At 51.2% G+C, this 23,569-nt stretch overlaps 1 long non-coding RNA gene across 1 annotated transcript; it reads left to right on the top strand.

Annotated features, from left to right (window-relative positions):
• The first annotated feature begins 6,005 nt into the window (after window positions 1-6,005).
• Window positions 6,006-12,802, top strand: LOC143693910 (uncharacterized). The gene is made up of 2 exons (XR_013181916.1): window positions 6,006-6,161; window positions 7,209-12,802. It is a non-coding gene; the product is annotated as an uncharacterized LOC143693910 (long non-coding RNA).
• The last annotated feature ends 10,767 nt before the right edge of the window (window positions 12,803-23,569 follow it).

Below are 23,569 nucleotides of genomic sequence, written 5' to 3' on the forward strand. Positions count from 1 at the left end.
CCAGCTGCAGAAAGAACTGAGCAGTGGGGTGCAATCCTTGTTTGAAATGGCTGAGAATGAATCTCGATCCCAGCCTCAGAACTGAGCCCCGATGGTTGCGTTTGCCTTCTCCTGGGTGCGCTGCAGTCGCTGCCGTGCCCCAGGGCAGGGATTTGTGTGCCAGCCTTAGCAGGCTGAAGTGTTGGAGATCTCTGGGTGGGCAGGAAATGGAATGGGCTGCCTTGGCCGCACCTGCTCCTGCCAGCTGGATCCAATATCCATGGGGGACTTTGCAGGCACCGCGTGCCTCAGTCCCGCTCCTTAGGACAGGCTCCCAGCTCTGCCCTGGCACTGATCCGGGAGCTCTGGGACACCAAGGGTTTGGAGCGGCCCCTGAGCCTCGGCAATGCCTGCAGGGCTGGAGGCTTCCCTGGGCCAGGGCAGGGAATCCCTGCTCGTTCCCAGGCGGGAATGCCCGGGCTGGAGCAGCTGGGAGGCGTGGCCCATGGAAAGGGACGCGAGCTAAAGGCCGAGAGCTCCGGGGAAAGCAGCGGCTGCCAAGGGAGCTGAGCCAGAGGCAGCCCGGGCAGGGCAGAGGATGGGAATCCTGAAAGGTGAACGTGCCCAGACCGGCAAAGGGCAGAAAGCAAAAGTCCAAGCCAGCAAAAGACAACGTAAACCGTGGAGATAAAAAGACTCTTGAATTTGCCTTTGATAAATGAAATAAATCCAGCTGGAACAACAGAAATAAAAGCAGTGGGAAGGATCATACCAACAGGTGGGGTTTTGCTCAGCTCTGCTTTGCTTTGATTCCACTACAAAAGACCAAGGCTTCTCAGGAAGATGGAAATGAACACATGGGTTGATCCAAGAGCTGTGAAAAGTGGGAATAAGGCACTTTTAGCCCCAGGAATGGCTCTGCCCTTGTGCGCTAAGAGAGCTTCAGCAGCAATTCTCGCTTTGGTGACATTTTCCAACAATGTGGATTTTCTACAGGGGCAGACTTGGAAAAGAGCAGCTCCACGTTGAGATCATGTTGAGAGCTGCTCATGAGTGTCACAGCTGCAGCTCCCCAGAAGCTGAACTGTTCACTGCAGAAAGGAGAGGCAATTTGTTTTGCCATTATCAGTGTGGTAACAATGTGTGCCATGCAAAGGTCACGAGCAGAGATGGCAGCAGGCTTTGCTCTGAGAAGCAGAACAGGTTGGATTTAGGGCATCCTAATGAGATTAGAGTGAGACAAAACCTCAGCTGATAGGAGCAGAGGAGCACGTGGATCCATCCAGGGATTTCTGTCATGGAAAGCTAAATAGGCAAAGATCTGGCATTGGGTTTAATTGATGGCTGCCATCTTTCTGCTTTTGAGACCTAGTCAGTGGCATGGTATTGGCCAGAGTTTTAAAAATAAAATGACATCAGGTGTTAATAATCTTAGCTAGGTGTGATTGCGTAAAGAAGAAAAGGAGAACAGCGTTGTTTATCTTTGTTTTGGAGCCTGCAGCCATTGTGGCTGCTTTGCACAGTGCACGTTGGTAGCGGTCGGTGTGCGAGAGTCTGTCAAATGAATATGAAAGCTTCTGGCCATGCCTTGATCCCGCGCAAGGAGCACAGAGCGAGTTCTCCCCTCAGGAGCAGCCCTGTCGGCCGGCAGTGCCGGCTCCTCCCGGGCACTGCCATGCGCCTCCTCCTCCTGGCGGAGCCCGAGCAGAGAGCCCGCGTCCCCGAGTCCCCGGGCGGGATACGAGTCCCGGGCTCGGGCCCGTCCCTCTGCTCCCGCTCAGTGCAAGGGGCTCGGTGCCGGCTGCTGCCGAGCCCCGGCCGCTGGGGCTCCGCTTCCTCTGCCAAAGCTGCCGCTGTCCCTGAGAGAGGCGGGGCAGCTGCCATGGCCCGGGAGCGCGGCCATCCTGGGGGAGCTGCTCCTTCCCGGCGGCGGCAGCTGGGAGCTGCCTCAGCCTGAGCTCAGGAGCCGGGCAGGAGCGCCCGGATCGTCACCCGCTGCTGCCCGCTCCGGCCCGGGCGCCGGGCACCCCTTCGGTTCCCCCGGGCCGAGCGGATCCGGGGCTGTTCCCCGCGCCGCGGCAGCGCCCGGAGCCACGAGCGGCATCGCTCCGTGAGCCGGAGGCGGCGCAACAAACCCGGCTGGGGATAATGGGATATCACAGTGCTGGGATAACGCGGTATTGCAGACAGGCTGCATTTGATGGCATCCTTTCAGGGCAGGCTTCCTACCTTCTAATGCCACCGGTGGGTTTTTGCTAGCCTGGAGCAGTTCTCACAAGAGAATCAAATGTGTGAGAGGTCCATTCCCTGTCACCATCTGTGGGGATGTCCGCAGTCAATTCCACGACCCTGTGAACTGAGACTAATAAACTGGGCATTTTTCTGGTCTCAGAATCGGAGTCTTAAGTCCTGTGGGTTGTTTTTTTGGTTTTTTTTTTGTTTTTGTGGTGGTGAAGGTGAGGAGGGCTCAGGGACAAAGTCCTCCGCTGCTGGCACTTGGACCCAGTCGCACCTGGGCAGGCCCAGGGCTGTGAAGCCGGGACTTGAGCCCTGTGTTTCGGGGGTGCAGAACGAGGCTCGCCCAGGCCCCGAGCACAGAGGCCGAGTCCTGCATTTTGGGGCCCGGGGCCAGAGCCCAAATGCTGCGTGCCAGTGCTCGGAAGGCGGAGCCCCGGCCCGGCGCTGTCCGGGCCCGGCCCCGGCCTGACGGGGGCGGCTTCGGGGCTGAGAGAAGCGCTCAGGCGCTCCCTCGTGGCGCTCGGCAGCGGAGGCCGAGCTCCGGCCGAGGCTCTTCCCGGAGCCGGGACACTCGTGGGGCCTCTCCCCGGTGCCGATGGGCGGGGGGTGAGGAACCGGGAGCGCGGCGTTGCGGGGCCCGTGGGGCCGGCGTTCGGGGGCTCGGGCCCAGCCCCCGCCGCGGTCTCGGGTGCCGGAGGCCCCGGGGCCGTTGCCGGGCGGGCGGGGAGGTGCCGGGAGCAGGAGGCGGGGCGGGAGCCGCGGTGTCCCCGGGCCTGGGCGGGTCCCGGCCGGGGCTCGGCGAGCCCGGGCCCGACGGAGCGGGACGGGAAGGCGGGGCCGGCGGTTGCCGCTCCCTGCCCGCCACTCCCGCCCGCGGCGCCGGGACACGGAAGGTGACACCGGGACGGGGCTCTGGGGGCTCAGGAGAGCCAGGCTCCTCCCGCCCCATACCGATCCCAGTCCCGATGCCGACGGGGGAGAGGCGGCACCGCCCGGGACCCCCGGCAGAGCCAGGCACCGCTCGGCCCCCGCAGCCCGGGCCGCGGTCACGCCCCCGGCTCCGAGCGGTCCCCGGCGGGAGCAGCCGTCGGGCGGGGCTCGCACAGCGCCGAGCGAGGCTCCCGAGCGATGGCCCCGGGACCGGGGGGGACAGGGGGGCGGGGCCGGCACAGGTGCGAGGGGCGGGGCCACGGAGCGCGGGCACGGGGCGCTGCGACGGTGCCACCGCCACCGTGGCCGGGGGTGGGGGACAGAGCGCCGCTGGGGTGTGCCGGGCGGTGCCGCCTGTCTCCCGTCGGGCGGATGGAAGCGGCACCGGGCCTGGGACCGGTTTGGGGCCCGGGATGGCCGCGGGGCGCTGCCGGGTGCGGGATCGCGGCCGTTCCCCGGTGCGGAGCCGCCGTGTGGGGCCGGAACCCCGCAGGGCGCCCTCTGGCGGACACGGAGCGCGGTGCGAGCGTGGCGCCCCCGCCTGGCGGGGGACAGCGGTGCGGGGGGCGGGGCCTGAAAACAGGGGGCGAGGAAAGGGGCGGGTCCGGGCGGCACAAAGGGCGGTTCCAGGGGCGGGGCCGGCTCAGGTGTGCACGGCGGGCGGGGCCGGCTCAGGTGTGCACGGCGGGCGTGGCTCAGGTGTGCGGGGCCCCAGAGCGGCTGCGCGGGGCGGGGCCGAGGTGTTTTAGACCCCGGAAATCGCCTCGACCGCCATTTGCTCACTGAGCACGGTGCGGACGGGAGCTCCCTGTGCGGGCTCCGCAGGTAAGGCGCGGAGGCTTCGGCCTCCCCTCCTGTCCCTCTCTTTACCCCTCCTTCCTTCTCCGCGAATTCCCTTTCTTTCTCCGACTTCCCTTTCGCCCTAAAACGCTCCTTTCCTCTCCTCCCAAACCCGACTCCCCCCACTCGTTCCTGTCGTGTCCCTTCCCCGCTACTCCCTTCTATTCCTCCTCTTTCCACCGTCCCTCTTCTCCCCCCTCAGCCTTTCCCTTCCTCTCCCGCTTCCCTCCTCACTCCGACCCCTCTCCCTCCTCACCACCCCCATCTCTCCTGTCTCCCCGTCCTCCCCTCTCCTCCTTTTCTCGCAGCCGCGGGGCTCGGGGTGCCGGGCAATAATAAAGCCCTGAGGGCCGGAGCCCGGCGCCCCCGCCCTCGCTGGGGTCCCCACACGGGGCCGGAGCCGCTCTGCGGGTCCCCCCATTCCAGTCCAACACACCGCCCGACACCGCCGGGGCTCCGGCTTTCCCAACATCACACTGGGGGGGTCCTGGGGTGGGGGGCCCGAGTTACGGGGGCCCCCTCATTAGGAGGGGCCCCCTCCGGAGGAGGGGGTCCCTGGGGGGGGGTCGGGGAGGGCCCCCTCCGGAGGGGGGGGTCCGGGGGAGGGGGCGGGGCCTGGGGGGGGTAATTCCCCCTCCAGGCCCCGCCCCCTCCCCCGGACCCCCTCCTCCGGACGGGGTCCGGCCCCGGCCCCCTCCCGGGGACCCCCTCCTCCGGACCGGGGCCCGGGGGGGGAGGGTGGGGTGGGGTGGGGTGGGGTGGGGGGGGAAGCAGAGGGGGGCACGTCACTCTGCAGCGTGAACACACGTTAAAAAAAAGACTTGCCAGCCACACCACAGTCCCCTGCGGTCCTGTCCCCGCCCGCCCCACCCTCCCTCCCTCCCCCCGGGCCCCGGTCCGGAGGAGGGGGCCCCCGGGAGGGGGCCGGGGCGGGGCCCCCTCCGGAGGAGGGGGTCCGGGGGAGGGGGCGGGGCCTGGAGGGGGAATTACCCCCCCCCAGGCCCCGCCCCCTCCCCCGGACCCCCTCCTCCGGAGGGGGCCCTCCCCGACCCCCCCCCAGGGACCCCCTCCTCCGGAGGGGGCCCCTCCTAACCCCCCCGACCCCCCCGGGACCCCCTCCTAATGAGGGGGCCCCTCCTAACCCCCCCTCCCCCCTGGGACCCCCTCCTAATGAGGGGGCCCCCGTAACTCGGGCCCCCCACCCCAGGACCCCCCCAGTGTGATGTTGGGAAAGCCGGAGCCCCGGCGGTGTCGGGCGGTGTGTTGGACTGGAATGGGGGGACCCGCAGAGCGGCTCCGGCCCCGTGTGGGGACCCCAGCGAGGGCGGGGGCGCCGGGCTCCGGCCCTCAGGGCTTTATTATTGCCCGGCACCCCGAGCCCCGCGGCTGCTACGAGAAAAGAAGGAGAGCGGGGAATGAAGAACGAGAACAGGGGAACGGAGAAGGAGGTGGGGAGAGATCGGGGTGTGCAGGATAGCAGGGGACAGGGCTGGGGGAAAGGCAGGGTGGAGGAAGGACCAGGATTGAGGGCGGGTGGGGAGCGACTGGTGGGGGGGAGGTGGAGCAGGGAGAGGGGGGCAGGGGGGAGTCCGGCTGGGGAGGGAAGGAAGAGGATGGAAAAGTAGGGTAGGGTAGGTAGAGTAGAGAACGAGAGAAGGGCGGCCGCAGGGGGGGAGGGAGGGGAGGGCTAGGGGGGAGAGGGAGGGGGGGGGTTTGGGGGGGGGAGGGTGTAGGGGGTGGGGGAGGGGTGGAAGGGAGGGTAGAAAAGAGAAGTATACAGAAATACAACAAAACAGAAACGCAGAAGAAACGCAGAAGAAACGCAGAGAAAAAGAGATATAGGGCCCTGGCCGGCAGCAACCTCCCTTGACCAACGCCGAGGAGCAAATGGCTCCGCCGTGCCCTCCCCGCGCCTTAAATCCCCCAAGGCCCCGCCCCGCGCAGCCGCACTGGGGTCCCTCACACCTGTGCAGGCCCCGCCCCTCGCACCTGTGCCGGCCCCGCCCCCGGGGCCCCGCCCCCCGCCCGCCCATAAAACCCGGCGGATCGGCGCCTGTCCCGTTTTCTGCGGGAGATGCTCATCTCGGGAGGTGGCGGGAGCGTCGGTCGGAGCGCTGTGCGGAGATCCAGATTGGCGGCTGTTGGTGGTGCTGCGCGGGATCCAAGGCGCTCAGGTAGGACCTGGGGATTTGCATCCTGGCCTTGTCAGTATTTCCTGGGCTGAGCCGCTTCTTCCTCGGTGGGCAGGGTAGGGGTGCCGGGGCCGGAGGATCGAGAGGGGATTGGGGCTGGGATCGGGACCACCATCACTGCGGGCGGGAAGAGCCGCTCTGGGATAGGCGCTGCCGCTCCGGCTGCGGCCAGCACGGGGCTGGGTCCCGCCGGGGCCCCAGGCACGCTCCGGCTGCAGCGGCAGGGAGCCGGTGCTGTGCTGCTGCCATGGCCGCCAGGAGGACGACGCTTCCCCGGAGCAGCCTCTGGATCGCACCTGGCAGCGGGAAGGACACGGAGACCGCCCGTACCGGCCCCGGGACCCCATCGGCATCGCCGCTCGCTCAGCGCCACCACCCCCCCGGCCCGGTAATCCCGGGGGGACACCGAGTCCCCCCGGCCTGGTAACGCCATGAGCGCCGCGCTCCCCTACGAACCACAGCTCCCGCAGCCCCTGCGCCGTGCCCGCAGCCCCGGGGGCTGCAGCGCCCCGGCCGGGAGCAGCAGCTCTGGGACGGCCGCTGGGGCTGAGGCGTTGCTGCTCCCGCTCCCGTTGTGCCTGGGGTGGGACTGGAGCCCCAGGGAAACACTAGGAAAAACCCCATGGTTTAAAAAGCTAGTGAAGACTATTTGTTCTTTATTTCCAGAGCTGTGAGAATTATCAAGTCAATTGCTGAGAAGTGACCAGCCCAGCTGCGCATCAAACACAGAATTTTGGCCTTCTCAGCACCCTGCTCCAAACACCTGAGCCAATCCCAGGGCTGTTCCAAAGGCCCTCTATGGGATGGGAATGACTACTGCCACTAAGAGAGCTCCTCTACAAATGCAGCTCCTTCCCTTCTGCTACTGCTGCTTTACACAGCAGCCCCTGCAATGGCTATGGGGCAGAACTGGCTGGCACTCAACATGGCAGCACCAAACTCTTCCCCATAACCCTGATTTTTCTGCCCTTTTCAGGATTTCCCCAGAAGCTGTGAATGTGCTCACACAATGTCTCTTTGTTTCCCCAGGGGAAGAAGCGAACAAGACAAGCCCTGAGGGTTACCTTGCTCCGTGGCCAAAGCTCTTCTGAGAGTGGTGCAGAAGAGACGAATGCAGGCTACAATAGCTGAGTTTAGCCGAAGAGCCGACTCGAGCCGAGTGTCTCCGGAGCGAGCCGAGCTCCGCCGAGCCCAGCATCCCGGGCAGGGCGAGGCGCCGGGCGGGGCTCGGGGTGCGCCCGGGGCTCTGGGAGGCTTACCCGCCTGTCCCTCTCTCTATCCCTCCTTCCTTCTCCCCATATTCGCCTTCTCTCGCTCCGTTTCCCCCATTCCCTCTCCCCCCACAAACCCAGCTCCTTCCAGTCATGTCCCTACCCTGCTACTCCCTTCTGTTCCCCCTCTCTCCCTTCTCTGTCCACCCTCGCTGTACCCCCGTCCTGGGCTTTCCCTTCCCGTCGCGCTTTCCTTCACAGCCCGAGTTCCCTCGCCGCCCTCTCTCATGCTCTGCTCTCACTCCTCTCTTCCCGTGCCCCCTTTCCTTCTTTGCCCCGCAGCCGCGGGGCTCGGGCTGCCGGAGAATAAAGCCCCGAGGGCCGGAGCCCGGCGCCCCTGGGCCCTTGCAGGAGTCCCCGCGCGGGGCCGGAGACTCTCGGCGGATCCCCCGGGTGAAGACTCGGGGCTCTGATGCCGTTGGGGGCACCCCAAGGTGCCCAGGAGAGGGAGCCCCACTGCGGTGCAGGAGCCGGTGGGGGGCGGGCGAGGGGCGGGGGTCATGCTGGGTGCCGTCCCCCAGAGGGACCCAAAGCTGCCACCAAATGCACAGGGAGGGGTGAGTGGGTGTAGAATGCTAAAACCTGGCAAGGCATTCGGTTTTCTAAGTATTGCTAAAGAATAGGAATTTGTCTCTGAATTCAGCTGGGGAGAAACCCTCTCTATGCACTAATTTGTTTACAGGAATGTAGGAAGCTTCGACTGGAGATGGGTAGTAATTCTGAAGATATTGCCGTAATATTTTTATCTAGGAATGGCCTGAGCTGTGCCCTGAAACCATCAGAACAGCTGCAGGGGCTGAAGGCGATAGAAAGGGCTCTCTGGCACCTTTTACCTCCATTCTCTCTCTGCCAGTCCCCAAATCGTGTCGCAGTCCCGGAAGAGGCGCTTGTCATCCAGAGAGCCGAAAGGAAGACCTGTAAAATCCCAGCTCTGCCTTGTGTTTCGTGTGGGTTTTTTACTTCGTATTTATCTCGTTGCAGAGAGCAAGGAAAGAAGAAATGTGACAAGTTCCCACTGTTGCTGTGTGAAGGCTTTTTTTTAACGCTGGTGTATTTATTTTCTCTTTTTCCACTCCAAGCTTGACTTTTCCCCTCGTTTTTTGAGCTCTGCTGCATTGGGTGTCCCAAGGAGGGTGGGGTTCCTCAGCAGGGCTCTTAGGAGGTGGCGCTGATTCTGCTTTTTTTGAAGGCGTCTCAAAGCGTGCTCCCAGAATGACAGTTTTGTGCTCTGGAAAGCTTTCCCTCAGTGCCATCAGCGCACGTCCGTGTCTGAATTGTGGAAGCAGACGGACTAAGAACAGCCAGCACCCGGAGCGGATTTCGGTTCGCTCTGTGTCTGTGAGAAGCGGGCTGTGTGCTGGACGGGGAGAGGCGTTGTTGGAGAGTGGCATCAGCGCCAGGTGTGAGCTGTGAGGATGATGAGGGGCTCGGAGCAGCGCCAGGTGTGAGCTGTGAGGATGATGGGGGGCTCGGAGCAGCGCCAGGTGTGAGCTGTGAGGATGATGAGGGGCTCGGAGCAGCGCCAGGTGTGAGCTGTGAGGATGATGGGGGCTCGGAGCAGCCCCAGGTGTGAGCTGTGAGGATGATGAGGGGCTCGGAGCAGCACCAGGTGTGAGCTGTGAGGATGATGGGGGGCTCGGAGCAGCCCCAGGTGTGAGCTGTGAGGATGATGAGGGGCTGGCTCCTGCCGGGTGGAGGCTGTTTTAGGTTGTGCAGGATTCAATGCATTTTAACCAGCATGGCTGCAGCTCCACCCTGCTGAAACAAATGTTCCAACTCCACTGAATGAAAATGAGCAGTTACAGTAAACTCACTCCCTACTTCCAAAAGCAAAAGTTTCCTCCAATTTCTTTTCAAACAGCAAATCCTTCTCCCCCCAGCTGAGCACAAACAAACATCTGGAACTGCTGTGCTTTAGGTTTTGTTTATGCATATTTATTTAAGTGATGGCCAGAGGGTTAGAAACTGCCAAATAATTCTACTCTTAGTAGTTTACATTAACTAATTTCCGTGGGATTGGGGACTCATTTGCCAAGTTTCAGATCCAAGCAGAGCTTTTGTGGTTGAGCTGTGGCTCCTGGAAGGAACAGCCAATAAATGGAAAAGCCAGGCATGCATCCCTAATTCATCTTCATCCCTGAGTGTCACTGCACTGGGTTGAGCTGTAACATTTAACCCTGCATGAATGATGCTGAGCAAGAGCTGGCAAACTGCTCAAGCCACTGCTGGTCCCAGAGTCCCCTCTGGGGGCAAGATGTGACCTCATCAGGGCTTTTCTCTTTGGTGAGTAATTCTACACATTTTTTAACTTTTACTTGAGTATTTATAGGGACAATTCCTGTCACTGGCAAAAATCTGTTTACTTGGTCAGATCCTTAAAACTATTAATTTATAAAAGGATGGGCTTCCAAACCTGCATTTGAGCAGCAAAGGAGACAGGATTCATGGAAATACTGCAAGTCCACAGCTGCTTGTGGGGTTAAACCTTGCAGCGTAACAAACACTTGGATGCACTGCTTCCCATATGCTGGGAACAGAAATATTTTTGATCTAGAAGCTTCAAGTAGTAATGACCACTGGATCTTAATCTTGGGGGGAAAATAGGTCAGTATTGGGAAAAGCCATAGATGGCAGTAGATCTGATGTGTGAAAAACCATGTCTAAGTTATTTGCTACAAAGACAAAAAGAAAAATTGTCTCATGTAAATTGATTAGCTGTATTTGCATAACTCCTCACAGATCTATGTGCATCTATGGACAGACCACAAACATACACCTAGCACCTAAATAATGGCAATTCCACAGGGACAACCCAGGTGGTGTGTTTAAAAGAAATATAATTGCTACACACATGAATTATCTTCCTATAGCAATAGCAACACATTTAGATATTACCTGCCCTAGTGGTACAAAATAACATTAATTTTAAGACTGACCAGTTGGGCTTTTTAATCTGAAATTCACTTTGACACACAAATTGTGCAAAATTGACCTACAGGTACAGAAAGAGTTCCATCAAGGTAAACAAGAGCATTTCAAGTTTCCTGTGTGCATTTAGATGGTGGATTTTTAATTATTGATTGATTTTATTTCCCAATTTGGTATAAGCCAAGAATTCCATCCCCAAGCTGCAGTGCTGAACCATGAGGAAAAGAGGAGAGTGTAGTTTCCTTTCAATAGCCTGCTGTTATTATCAACTTATTCAGGAGGAGATGAGCAGGAATTTTCATTTTAAATGAATTCAACAATTATGAGAAAGTAACCAATCTGATATAACTATCCAACATATTGCCATGGGTTCACAGTTCACTGCAACTGTACCTGCAAAGCATTACTTCTGTATCTAACCCTGCCTGGTTAAGCATCAGGTACAGACTCTTGCATTTTCAACCACAGTTTGCAAACTGGCTGTTTTCTGTTAAAAAATAACCTTAATATTATATTTTTCAGTCTTCAACATGGCTTCTCTGGGTATATTGACAGTGAAAATTGTTATTTGAGTCTCTAATGGGTTGTGATAGACGGTACTGAAAGGGGAAGAAATATGAAAGGAAAACAATACCATTGTTTCCTTAATAGATTCCTATTCTTTACAGCATGCAGGCAGTTTCTAAGCTTGCATTTTTAATGTGCACTTATCTTTTATGCAGAACAATACTAGAAGAGGTTTACAGTAATTTTCAAGGTAAAACAAGGAAACCAAAACTGGGGCACTAAGTAGTTTTGTGCATTTTTCAAAGTTAAGCCTTTAAAGAAGTTAGAAGGGGAAAAAGAGCTTGTTCACTACAGATTCTCAGTAAGTCAAGCAGAAAATTATAATCTGAAGAAAAATAGCTTTTAAAGAAAGCACAGGCTTGCAGCATTTTCTTACAATTACTGAAAGACCTTTGCATCTTGCAGCAGTTCAACACCACTGAACAGCAAGTGTAGGCTTGGTATAAACACATAAATCAAAAGCTGATTCCTTATTCTAAGCCTAAAGTTTCAGGGAAAAAAAAAACAACTAATCAGAAGAACACAGCTACTGTTTTATAACAGACAGAGCCATGTTAACTCCAGATGTTTTTCCTCATAAAATAGCAGAGTCCAGAGAACATCTTAAGGAAACAATGAATTCACAGGTAAGAGATAAAGCTTTCCACAGACAAAGTCACCAGATTTTGAATAAAATTTTCCCCCATAATGTCTTTGTCACAGAGGATGACAAATGCCACAGCACCTTGCATAGTTCTGATGGAGCTTTACACCATCTGTGTAAAGCCCTAAGCCTCTGGATCCCTGTAAACTGCTCAAATTTCACATAAATATTTTCACCTCACCTTTAAGTCTTTGTGCCAAAAAAGTAACCACTGGTATAAGCCAAGGGTGTTGTTTCCTTGACTTGGTTCCCCTACAACAAGCTCTGCTTCCTCAGCCTTTATCTCCTTCCACTCTATGGAATGACGATGTCTTTCCTTAATTACTGCTCCTCTAAACCATAACAATCTGCCTTGGTAAGTCTTTCCAACCTTCCTGATGATCCTCTCATGGCTTTCCTCCAAATCCCATTTGGTTTATCTGGTTCTTCTGTGCAAAAATTGTTTTTGTGGAGGTGTCATTTAAAGCAATTATGGGGAAAGTTCTCAGTTGTTCCTTGGATAAGCACTAACATCTTTTCACATTTCATATTTGGGGGAAAAGTCTACCAAAAATCTTAACCTGGAAATATTTTAGACTGAGCATGGGTGAAATACACAGAAAGAGCACTGCATTAAGAGGTTGTACCAGTTCCCTGCCAATGCAGTTTTAGCCTCTTGCCCACCCCTACTGCAAAGCCAGCCAAAGACAATGGAAGCAAAGCTGCTAACCCTATTAAAATATTTTAGCTGACTTCATTGAGTGGAGCTTGAGGCTACAGTTGCATTTTAAAAAATATTATGACAAAATTAAAGCTTTAATTTAAATTAAATTTTAATTAAAATTAAATTTTAATTTAAATAAAGCAGCTACATGCCTGGCTATTGTGTTGTTAAGTATTGACTTGACCACAAGAGAATTCCTGAAAAGAGTTTTAAGAATGAATGGAGAAAAATAGTTTCCCAAAAAGGTAGGGAAAAAAACAAAGTCTTCAAAGATGGCAAAGGAGAAGTATTATGGGACCCTTATTTTGAACTTTTCTCACCCCAGGAAATTCAGAAATGCCTGCAACTACAGCACCCGAAGCCAAAATTAACAGATAATCTAATGTATTTAAAATATTCTGCTTAACTGATGACTGTCATTTAGTCAACACCAACAACATGGTTTGTTCTTTTCTTTTTTAAGGTATCCTTTGCTTTTATAAATAAATTTGTTTTCCTTCTTTTGTTTGAATCTTGAAAACTTGAACTAAAGAAAAGTGAGAAATGATATTGTTATTTGTGTAGGTGCTGAGAGTGGACAGAAGGAACAGCCTCAGTACAGATGTTTGTGTAGTCAACTGTGCCATTTCTTACTAAGTCAAGCCCATGGCACATTTTTATTTTGCTTATTTCCCTGCAGCAGCCTACGCCAGACAGAAAACTGCAAGTGGAAATCATGGTTCTTCATTACAGAGCTGACAGAAAAAGCTGCTAATTAAACTCAAACACAGTGTTAATAATCCATATATGACTGTGAGACAAATGTCCAGTTCCTGGTCCAGCTTGCCATCAGTATTTTCAGACAGAAGCTATTTGTTCTTACTTGTTGTGCTGAAGCTGACTACCCCCTCTCCCCTGAAATTCCCCAGGTGCCAGAGGAAAAGCATTAAGGATTTTTCCTATCTACATTGCACCAGCTCAATGGAAGATTTTGACTTTTGGCATCCAGAAAAAGCACAGCTTTCACTGGCTATATAGGCAGGCAAAAATATAAATTTAAAATGTACTGTTAAGGAGGAAGGGGCTGCAGAGTCCATGTGGCATCTCCCAAGACTGAGCAGTAGGATCAGTGCTATTCATAGAACCAATAATAAAAGCTGGAAAAGACCTCTAGGACTGAGCCCAATCATTAACCCAGCACTGCCAGGTCCACCATAAAACTATGGAGACAGAGGATTTATTCCCTGCCAAGGCATGGCTGGATTCCCTGTTAAGGGGATCTTTAAGCATCAATTAGACAGCAGAATTTCTGTGTATGGCAATGGGTTTCATACCAAGTGAAGGCATTAAAAGAAAGCAGGACGTGTTTCCATAAGATGTCTGTGAAACTCACTTCAGTAAACAAGAGGCAGGGGCCAGAAGGCTCCAAGAGGAGAGGCAGAGCAGCACAAGCAATGTGTGGTTACCACAAAAATACACTGTCTTAAACAAATCCCAGAATGAGGACCTTCCTGATCCTGAAAAGCACAAATTCTGAGTGGTTATTTTTAACCAGATAAAAGCACATGTATCTGAGGGACTGCCAGCTGCTGGCTCAGCATTTGTTCCACCCTGCTGCTGGCAGCAGCGGCACAGCCATGATAAGGCAAAGCAAACTCAGATATCATTCCCCAATTCACCATTCAATAACTTAATAGAATTACTGAAGGGGGAGAGGAGTTTGTGGACACTACCAGCCCCTGAGATGTTACTGAGCATTGTCTCATTTCCCTTTGAGCACATCAAACTGGCATGATCCAGCAATTTGTATGTTAAATGTCTCTCAACCATTCCCAGCTCATTTCCCCCCCTTTATTCTTCAGTGCTTAGTACACATCTATCAAAGGGGGCCAGTAAATAATACCTCAGGCAGCGTTTTTACTGTAATTTCTTAAGTTTTCTAGCAGTCCACAGTTATCTGGCCATACAAAGGAATTATTTTCTCTCCACCAATTAGCAGAGCGGGAGTTCAAAAGCCTCCATGACTGCTTTAACACAGAGAATTCCTTAATCCATAAAAATTAATGGCGATTATGTTCAAGAGACTTAGATATTTAAATCCTTCTCCACATTAGTCACTCTCTTTTATGTGCAGGTAACTGCAGCTGAAGTCCTCAGGAGCCCTGTGTGTGGCAGAACAAAGTAATCTCTCCAAATGAGAAACGTGAGGTTTTGCCAGTTCTCCCCTGACAGCAGAAGGTGGCAGCCTCTGAGGTCTGACTTTGACCCCACTGAACCTCTCATGACTTGTGTTAAAGTCTTAATTAGCTCCAAAAGTCCTAAATGGAGCCATTTGTTATTGCTGAGGTTGGTTGTCCCCGTTACAAATAACTTCACTGTGCAATTGAGTAGAACCAAGTGCCAAGAGAGAGATTCTAAATTTTAATTTTTCCTTAGATCTGAAACTTAACTTCACCATCTTCTACCAGTTCCAAAGCATCCAAACAGAAACTTTACACTGCTCTTTTTATGGCTGCACAGTCTTCACATGCACCTACTAATTGTAGTTACATTTAAAGGTTTTGAACTCATTTTCTCTCAACATCATCACTTTAAATAGACATATCCCCAAAAAGAGAGGGGATTTTTAGAACAGAGTAATTATCTCCATGATAAAAAGTTGCAGTTCAAAGATTTGCTAGAGGGTATTTACTGACTGTACCTGTCAAAGACAAAAGTTACAGAAGGGGGATTTCTATTTTCCACTCTCCCTTCACTTCTTTTCTCCCTGGCCTCTGAGTGCATCACCCAAATATTTTTTTTCCTTTCAAACCCAGAGGCTCTTTGTGAAAGCAACAAAGGAGCAGATTTCCCATATTTAGGATGATGAGGAACTACCTTTACTCAGGTTGGTTCATGCCCAAATTCCCAGCTCAGTTTGGGGCTGGGGTTAACTTTGAGCTTCTCAGATGCTGCCAGCAGGAACCACAGCCTCAAAGACAACATCCACATTTCCACCCTGCCTTCCATGGGCTGCTCTCCCCCTTGTGCCTGTGGGTGCAGAGAGAAGCCTTTTTCTCTCTCCGTGTGCCCTTCTCAGGGGAAAAGCTGAGCTGGGCCAGTGAAAATGTGCACGTTAATATAATGATTTATTATTTATAATTTTTATTGATAATATATAAATATATAATAATAATAATAATAACAACAATAATAATAATAATAATTATTATTATTATTATTATTATTAATGATTTCTTTTTCATATAATCATTTAGGTAGGAGGAGACCCCTAATTAGTGATAGGAAAAGGGAGAATGTTCTTAAAATGAAAGGGAGAGCACTTGGGTATATAAACCTCAAAGAGCTCTAACAGAAGCACGCACTGAGGGCTCACAGAACAATTTGGGCTGGGAGGAACATTAAATATCATCTCATTCCAATGCCCTGCCATGGACAGGGACCCTTTCCACCCAACTAGGTTGCTCCATCCAACCTGGCCTTCCAGGAATGGGGCATCCACAGCATTTCTGGGCACCCTCACAGTAAAGAGCTTCTTCCAGACATCTGATCTTAATCTCTCCTCTTTTAGCTTTAATCCATCAGCAGGTTCATCTCATCCCCAGCTCAGCAGTGTTTCCTTGTATTCATTAATTACCTGCAGTGGCTTTTTGGGGAGAAGATCAACCTACAGAAAACCTATTCTTCTTACACCTACTGACCATGTGATTTCCCTGGCCAGAATTAAAGAACACCATCTCACACTCACAGCCCTCATTCCACACATCCTATTTCACTTGCAGTGCTGCCCCATAGCACCTCAGGAGAGATGCTTGGAGTGTCCCACCTCAAAACCCGTATCACCTTCATGTAAAACCTGAACACAGGCACTTTTTTCCTCTCCTCTTGGAGGGATTTATAGGAACAAGGCAGAGGGCAAGCCTGGGGAGGAAAGAAGGAAGGAGCTGCCCCTCGAAGCTGCAGCCACCCAGGGCTGGCTCCTGCATCCCCCGTTACCACTAGAGGTCAGCCGGAGCCCGGAGCATCCTCTGCGCACCGAGGGATGGAGGGAGGGAGGGATGGAGGGGCGGCTCTGACCTCTCGGGCTGCTCTCTTCCAAAATTAGCTGGGAAAGCCAGCCTTCAAAACAGCTTAATTCAAGTTGCTGCCTTCCAAGGAAAAGTGTTGCAGAAGCAGGAAAAGAAACGCAGCGAGGTGAAGACAGCAAGTGAAGCCTTTGGTATCTCAGAGGGATTTTCTGCTGCAGCTTTACAGCAGAAATTCAGGTACCTGAATGTGCTATTTGGGCAGAATTTCATCACAAACACACAGCACCTTTTCCAGCAGATTGAACTAATCCTTCCATAAAAATCTGGGCTGAAACCCTTTGCGCTCGAGACCTACTCTAAGTAAATATTGAAAATGATTTCATAAAATCACAAAGCATTTGGGTAGGAAGGGACCTTAAAAATCATCTGGTCCCAACCCTCTGCCATGGGCAGGGACACCTCCCACCAGACCAGGCTGCTCAAAGCCCTGCAAAAGTCATCCCTGCTTGGAAAACTGGAACTACACTCCCACACAGGAGTTTCACTCCCTTGCAGCAATCCAGAGTAGCCCATTGCTCTGTCAGTCGTCAATAATACATCAGTGATGTATTTAAAACAATATAAGAAAGCAGATTTTAGCCTCTGACATGCCATTGAAATGGACATTACACAGAAATGGACATTACCAGCACACAGGACTGGTGGGAAAGTTCACTGAAACATTTTCAGAGCGTTTTCAGCAAGCTAAGTTTTTTTTTTTCTATTAATTTTATGCTTACAAATTGATGTTCCTTTGGTGAAACAATATGATATAATATAATTTTGGAGATACTGCATTCTTCCTACACAGTTCAATAAATTCTTATTACATTTTATATTGTTTCCCAACTTTTTGGCAAGGATTATGCTAGAAACTACTAAGTTGTATGAAGAATAGCTTTTTCTTTTTTTTACTGGATTTTTGCTGGAAGCTTTGCAGACAAATTCACGCAGCCTGCTGAGAACAACATCTAATTCTTGTGAAAACTAGAAATGAACTAAAAATCAGTAGCCCTTTGGATAAAGACAGCTTTCAGCCTCAAGCTGCCATTTGGTTTCCAAAGGAAAAAAGGAGAAGGGGGAAAAAAGAAGAAGAAGGGGGGAAAAAAGAAGGAAATCAAATCGCCTACTATACCTATCACACAGACAGCTTTCTGGCTTTTTCAGAATTAGTTTAATGACCAGAAAAAAATTCAGACAATAGTGAGACTGGAATGGTTTGAACATCTGATATGGGGTCATCTGCATTTCTCAATTTCATGCCAGAAAACCAAAGGCTAAAATGTGAATTCTTAAAGAGAAACAAATCAGAAAAGCCAAAAATAAAAGCAGGTTTTTAGCTCTGGTGATCACAGAGAGTGTGAGGGGGAATTCATGGAGCAGAGCCTGGTTTCTGGAAAGCAAGTGGCTTATTAGCAGTGCCTGCCTTGCAATTGCTAGAGAAGCAGAGAGCCACTCAGCTGTGTAAACCAGGAGTGAGAGAAAGAAAGAGCAGCAGGGCATGAGTCTCCATCTAATCAAGTGCTTTGCAGCCCCTTCAGATGTGCAGAAGCAGGAGAGTTGGGATTGGGGATTGACAGTTGCTGGGGCTGCATTGATCCCAAATTCCAAACTCAGTAGCCAAAGAAAGAATGGCTTTAAATAAGGGTGACTCCAGGGCTGTGGGGGCTCAGGCAAAAATCCATTAAAGCCATCTAATGAGCTGCATGGCCAATCCCTTCCTGGGCTGGCTCAGAGCGAGCCCATCACTCCCACTAGGGGAAGGCACTGGGCTCTCTGGTCCCATGCTTGTAGGACAGGGCAGAAGCAGAGGATCTGGTAGGACAAACTGCTTCCTCTGCCTTTTGTAAAGCAGAAGTCTCCGTTGTAGCTCATTAAGATCTGTAATAGCCCTACAAGCTTGTGTACACCAGGCATTTCATGAATAGCAAGTTTCTGGCAGCTGACCAATCATCTGAATATTTCAAGGCTTGGCAATATTTCAGTCTCCACAGCAAAGGAGGTCATTTTCCTTCTATTCCCTGGAGTGGCAGCTTACAGTTCACTCAAATTCCTTCAAGTGACCTTTCCACTTATTTAAAATATTTCTTTTAAATAACTTGCCATTCTGTTCCAGCTTGTTGCAGCAGTTACAGCTGCGCTCCCCCCAAACCTAGGATAAGGCTCTGATTTTATGTCATATCATTACTAAGTCCTCCCCTGGCAGATGCTGATTAGAAATGACCAATTAACAGTCCTCCAGCCTGTGGAACAAGCCTAATTAGCCAGACTGAGGAGTGCCCAGGAAACTAATGACTTTTCCCTACTTGCACAGCCCAGGATGCCCAGTCAGCACAGGCTCAGGAGGCTGCCAAAACCAAGTCCCTGCAGGGCAGGGTGGAAGCATGATGGTCAGTGAAAAGGGCCTTCAAGAGGAGAAGCTGTCCCAGTTTGGTGCAGCATCTCTCTTGGTAGGAGCATCCAGCATGGCTGCACTGGGCACCAAGGGAATGAGACCCTCTGGAAGGGAAAGCTCCCACCCCACAGAGCTGGGAAGGGAGGGATCAGCACTCGGGCTCAGCGATGCTGAAATACAAACAACTCCCAGATGAGAGGCCTGAGGCTTGCAGGAGGATAACAATAGGGTCAAGAAGAGGAAGTTTTGGGGCAAACATATTTTGGCTGAGTGTGAGGACCCCTACTATGTATGATTTGTTCTTCTTTTTCCTTTAGTTACAAGTCCAGCTTCACTACACAGGATCAGGCTGCTTTCCACTTGAATGACCTTGCAGTTTTGCAATAAGAAAGTCCTTTTTAGTTTCTATGAAACTGCAGGGTTGACCAAAATAATTTTTCTATTGTTAAAACTACTAAAATAGGAGTTTGAACTGGCTTTACTGACTTACAAAGCTATTTTTTTTCCACACACTAATAAGAGAAACTGTCACTTAAGACTGGAAATTCCCACAGTTGCTAAATAGAAAAAACAGGAGAATCTTTATAATGTCATGCTTTGTGCAAAAATATTTAACAATTAACTGTCTCGAATTTCTTGTGCATTTCTCTAAATATTGCAGTTGTTTTGTGAAGACCACTGTGAACACAGCTGTGCCAAGCCAACAAACAGTTGAGGCCATTGTTGGTATTTTGGCAAAACTCTCTTCCAGAAAAGCACGAAAGCCAGCTGGGTTGGAAATTGCAGATTCCAACTTTAAAGATTTGAGGGATGCAGTATGGAAAGATAAAGAGGGGTTATTCTGCCATATTTACCCACAGCAGTAACAGCCCTTAGAGACCCACTCACAGCAGGGGATGTATCCAGCCTACAGGGCAGATAGGCTCCATGAGGAAAGGGGGAAAAAAAAGCCAGTGCTGTTGAGGAGACAGCCTAGCAGCACTGGAATGCAGGTTGGGAGTACATTAAAACTCCCTCCCAAGTTTTAGAAATTTCCATCAATGCCAATAAGTCCACTAATGGAGAGGGCTCATTTAGCCACATTTCTCCTCACAGAGGAAAGCAAGGCACAATTCTTCCCAAGAATATTTCTGGGTTTCACATTCTCTGAACATCAGAGAAAGGAAAAACAATTCTTATTTGCTGTGCCTGTGTTGTGCCAAAGTAGAATGCAAGTTGGAGAACGTTTACCCGCAGTGATGGGGTTTTGTGTGAGTGTCGGGACTGTGGGCCGAGAGTCACGAGATTCTGGGCAGGTGTGTGCAGAGCTGAGTGCTTGGCAGGTTCAGTTTAGATGTAGTGTAATATAGTATAGAATAATATAGCGTAATCAAGTAATTAATTAGCCTTCTGATAAGATGGAGTCAGGTGCATCATTCTCTCCCCTTCGTCGGGAGCCAAAATATCCACTATGGGCTCAACCAGTGAGAAAGATCTGGCATGGAGGGTATTGTGCCACCTCATGCTGCTTTGTACTCTGCAAATGGGCCGTGGGTTTCACTGGTTCTGTCCTGTAGCTCTGAGTAGACTCAAAATATCCTCTGTGGGTAGAGAGATCCAAACCAGACTGACCTGACCAGCCCAGCCAAAATTCCCTATCTGGAGTTTACCTCATGTGTTGGCCCATAGCTGTGTCATCACATTCACAGTTCACAGCTGTTTAAAGCACCTTGAGGAGCACAATTCAGAGCACTCTGCATCTTGTGGGCACCTAAAACCACCCACTGAGGTTGTGGTGCCACCAGGGGTCCCACCGACTGGGTCACCAGCAGGTGTGTGTGGTGACAGGACAGAAATAGAACAGCACCACAGGATCTGTAGCCTGTGTGATGCCTTGGCTGGAAATAATGCCAGGAAAGGCTGGCTGGCACACTGCAGTAATTCTGATGGTATTCCTGTCACCAGTGTCAATGGAGAGAGCACAGATTCCTCTGTCCCACCCAACAGCAGCAGCTTGCAATGAAACAAAGTCTTTAAAATGTTTAGTTTGGATAGGTGTTATTTCCCTCCTAGTGCCATGCTCCCAGGTGTCCCTGTGCTGACTGAAGATGCTGTTCCTGCTGCAGGATTCCTTGGGATGCTCCTGATGGCTTCTCCTTCCCCACCCCAGCTGCCAACAGGAATCACCAAGCACAGCTGGCTGCCCCAGAGCACCCGGGTGACACTGGGCTGCCACAGAAGCCTGCAGTGATTCTGTAACCCCAGTGTGGGTGACACACACATCACACAGGGAGCCAGGGGGTTGCAGGCAGTGCCAGCAGCACTCGTGGCTGGCTGAGATTTTACAGCCTCTCTCATCACAGAAAATGCACCTCACCAGCTAGACCTAATAAAAGCCAGTCCTCACAAGCAAGGCAGCAGGAATGCCAGCATTCGAAGTGGTAGGGAGTGCACACTCTCTTTTTCTGGTGGTGGAGGCCAAGCAAACATGATACAGTTTGTGTTTAGGGAAGCATATACTCTGCTGTGATGTTTGATCTGGCAAGAAACCACAGTTCCTTCCTGCAAGCTGGCAAAACACTAAACACAGGGAGTGCCATGCACAGACAGTCTCAATTAAGCTATCTTTTCTGAGCTATAAAACAGCACTGGGCACATAAAACAACAGAAAACACATTTGTTTCCTCTCCATCTGCACAAGATGTGCAGTGATTCAGTTTTACTCAATTGGCAACACCAGAGGAAGAAAAAATTATGCATTTAATCTTTGTTTAGGACTACCTTACCCCGTACTGGCTACTGGTTATTTCTAAACCTTTAAAGGTGCCTTTAGAGAAACTTAAATCTGGAGCTGAAGTTCATTAACCATGGTCTGTACTAAATTAAATAGGGCACAATTGCAGCAAGTTACTAAGCAATTAGAAAATATAAAAAAACCTTGCACAAACCCAGAAAAAATACCAAACTATGCTAACCAATCACAACCCCACTGCTTTAGTTCCTAGTCATGAAATTCAGTTAGGCAACACATTTTTAGAGCAGAAGTAATATCTCCTTAATAACCTTTAAAAACCTGGCATTTTCATAGAATGCCATGTGTATAAATCAAGCAATAGGTTAATTAAAATTATAGTAGATCACGACAAGTTATTTGGCAACACTTATGTGGCCCTGATGAAGCTGATTGCAACCACGGATTACACACACGAAAAATCTCAGGCTGCTGCAAGACTGAGAGAAATGCAGACTATTTCACAGCAAAAATCTTATTTTGCATTTGGATTCCCTAAATCACCAGCTCCACCAGCCCAGGTAAGAATCTAAATTCTGTTGGATAAGCAGGGAGTGCAGGAAAGTTGGGCTGGGAGACCTAACACATCAGTAGTCCCTTTGTGGCCAGCTCCCTCTTTCCACTGTGCCATGCTTTACTGTCACTATAAAGCAAAGAGAAATCCTTGGATTGTAAAATAATCTACTAAGAACAAATTTAGGTCTCTCTGGGTTTTTTTTTTTCTTCCCCATAACTACAGTCTACATGATTAGTACCACTCAGCCATAAGAGGAAAATAATCATATTCAAATTTGGCCTTTGATCAGCAGCCTTTCTCCTCCGCACGAGGAAAGTTCAGTCTGGGTTTGGCTGGTGCCTCTAAGATAAACAGAAAATTACCCTGCAGTTTTGCTGGCAAGTTGGTGAGGAAAGAAGCCAATACATAGCTAAAATTAAATAGGGTTGCTTCAGCATTTAGCCTCCTCTGGATTTGAAGCTTTATAACTGGGGATTCCAAATCTCTGATTTCACACATGAAGGAAACTCCCCAGCCTGACCATTCATGAGACCCTCTTGTGTTTTCAGGAATCTCTTCCTTAAAAAGAAACAACTTTGGCTGCATCTGTGCTAATGTGTGCCTGAGGACTTGCCCAGTGTGGGTATCCCATGCACAGCATAAACCCCCTGGATCTCTCCAGCCTGGCCTAGGTGCAGCTGCAGTGGGGCCATGAGACACAGAAGTTGTTGCAAAGCTGTCCTTGAGCTGTCCCACCCTGCAGAACTCATAGATGTACATTAGACATCCTCTCTGTGTTACAGGCAATGTGCATGTCCATCACAGAAGCCATGTGAGCCCTCTGTGAACTGTTTTTATGGCTAATCATGCCAACTAATTGCAGGACACTGCACACAGATTGTCTTCTTGTTTATGGCAGGATTAGCTCTCCCTCCCCTTAGACCATAATCCAGCGCTCAGAGCTTCACAGACCCTTTGGAGTGCTGCTGCCCTCAGATTAGTAAATTCTAGGTGACCTATGGTAGTATCTCAATGACTCATACAGCGTGAAATACTGACCTTGGCCAAAAGCTGAGATAGACATATTCGGTTTTAAAAACTATCAGAAGCTGCTTGGACACAGCAGGATACAATTTCCCTAACTACTAACCTGAAAAACAGATTACCTGGGCAAATGGCTGTTAATAATCTCAGGGAAGCTTTTTGCTGATAATAACTTAGCTAAATTAAGACAATTTGGCAGTGGAAGGGGAAATAATCAGCACAGAAAGAGCAAAAAGCACAAGTCTGAGGTGTCACAGCTGAGATGGCCATGACACAGAGAGTGTCACCATACAATTCCAGAAGGCTTCAACCCACACAGAGTAACACCACATCACTTCAGAAAGCTTCAAGCATCTGCCCTTCTTGTCCTTCAGCCCAGCATTTTGTTCCCTCCTGTTGATGCCCTGCACCTGTGTGCCCTCTGCTCCCTTTGGTGCTTGGTCAGTGCCCCTGGGCACTCCTTACTTTCAATGCTGCTCACAGCTGTGGCCCATCAGCCACTCCCAATCACCACAAACTCTGTGCCT

Source organism: Agelaius phoeniceus, chromosome 4 (assembly GCF_051311805.1).
Source record: "Agelaius phoeniceus isolate bAgePho1 chromosome 4, bAgePho1.hap1, whole genome shotgun sequence".
In the NCBI taxonomy this organism is placed as follows: Eukaryota; Metazoa; Chordata; class Aves; order Passeriformes; family Icteridae; genus Agelaius; species Agelaius phoeniceus.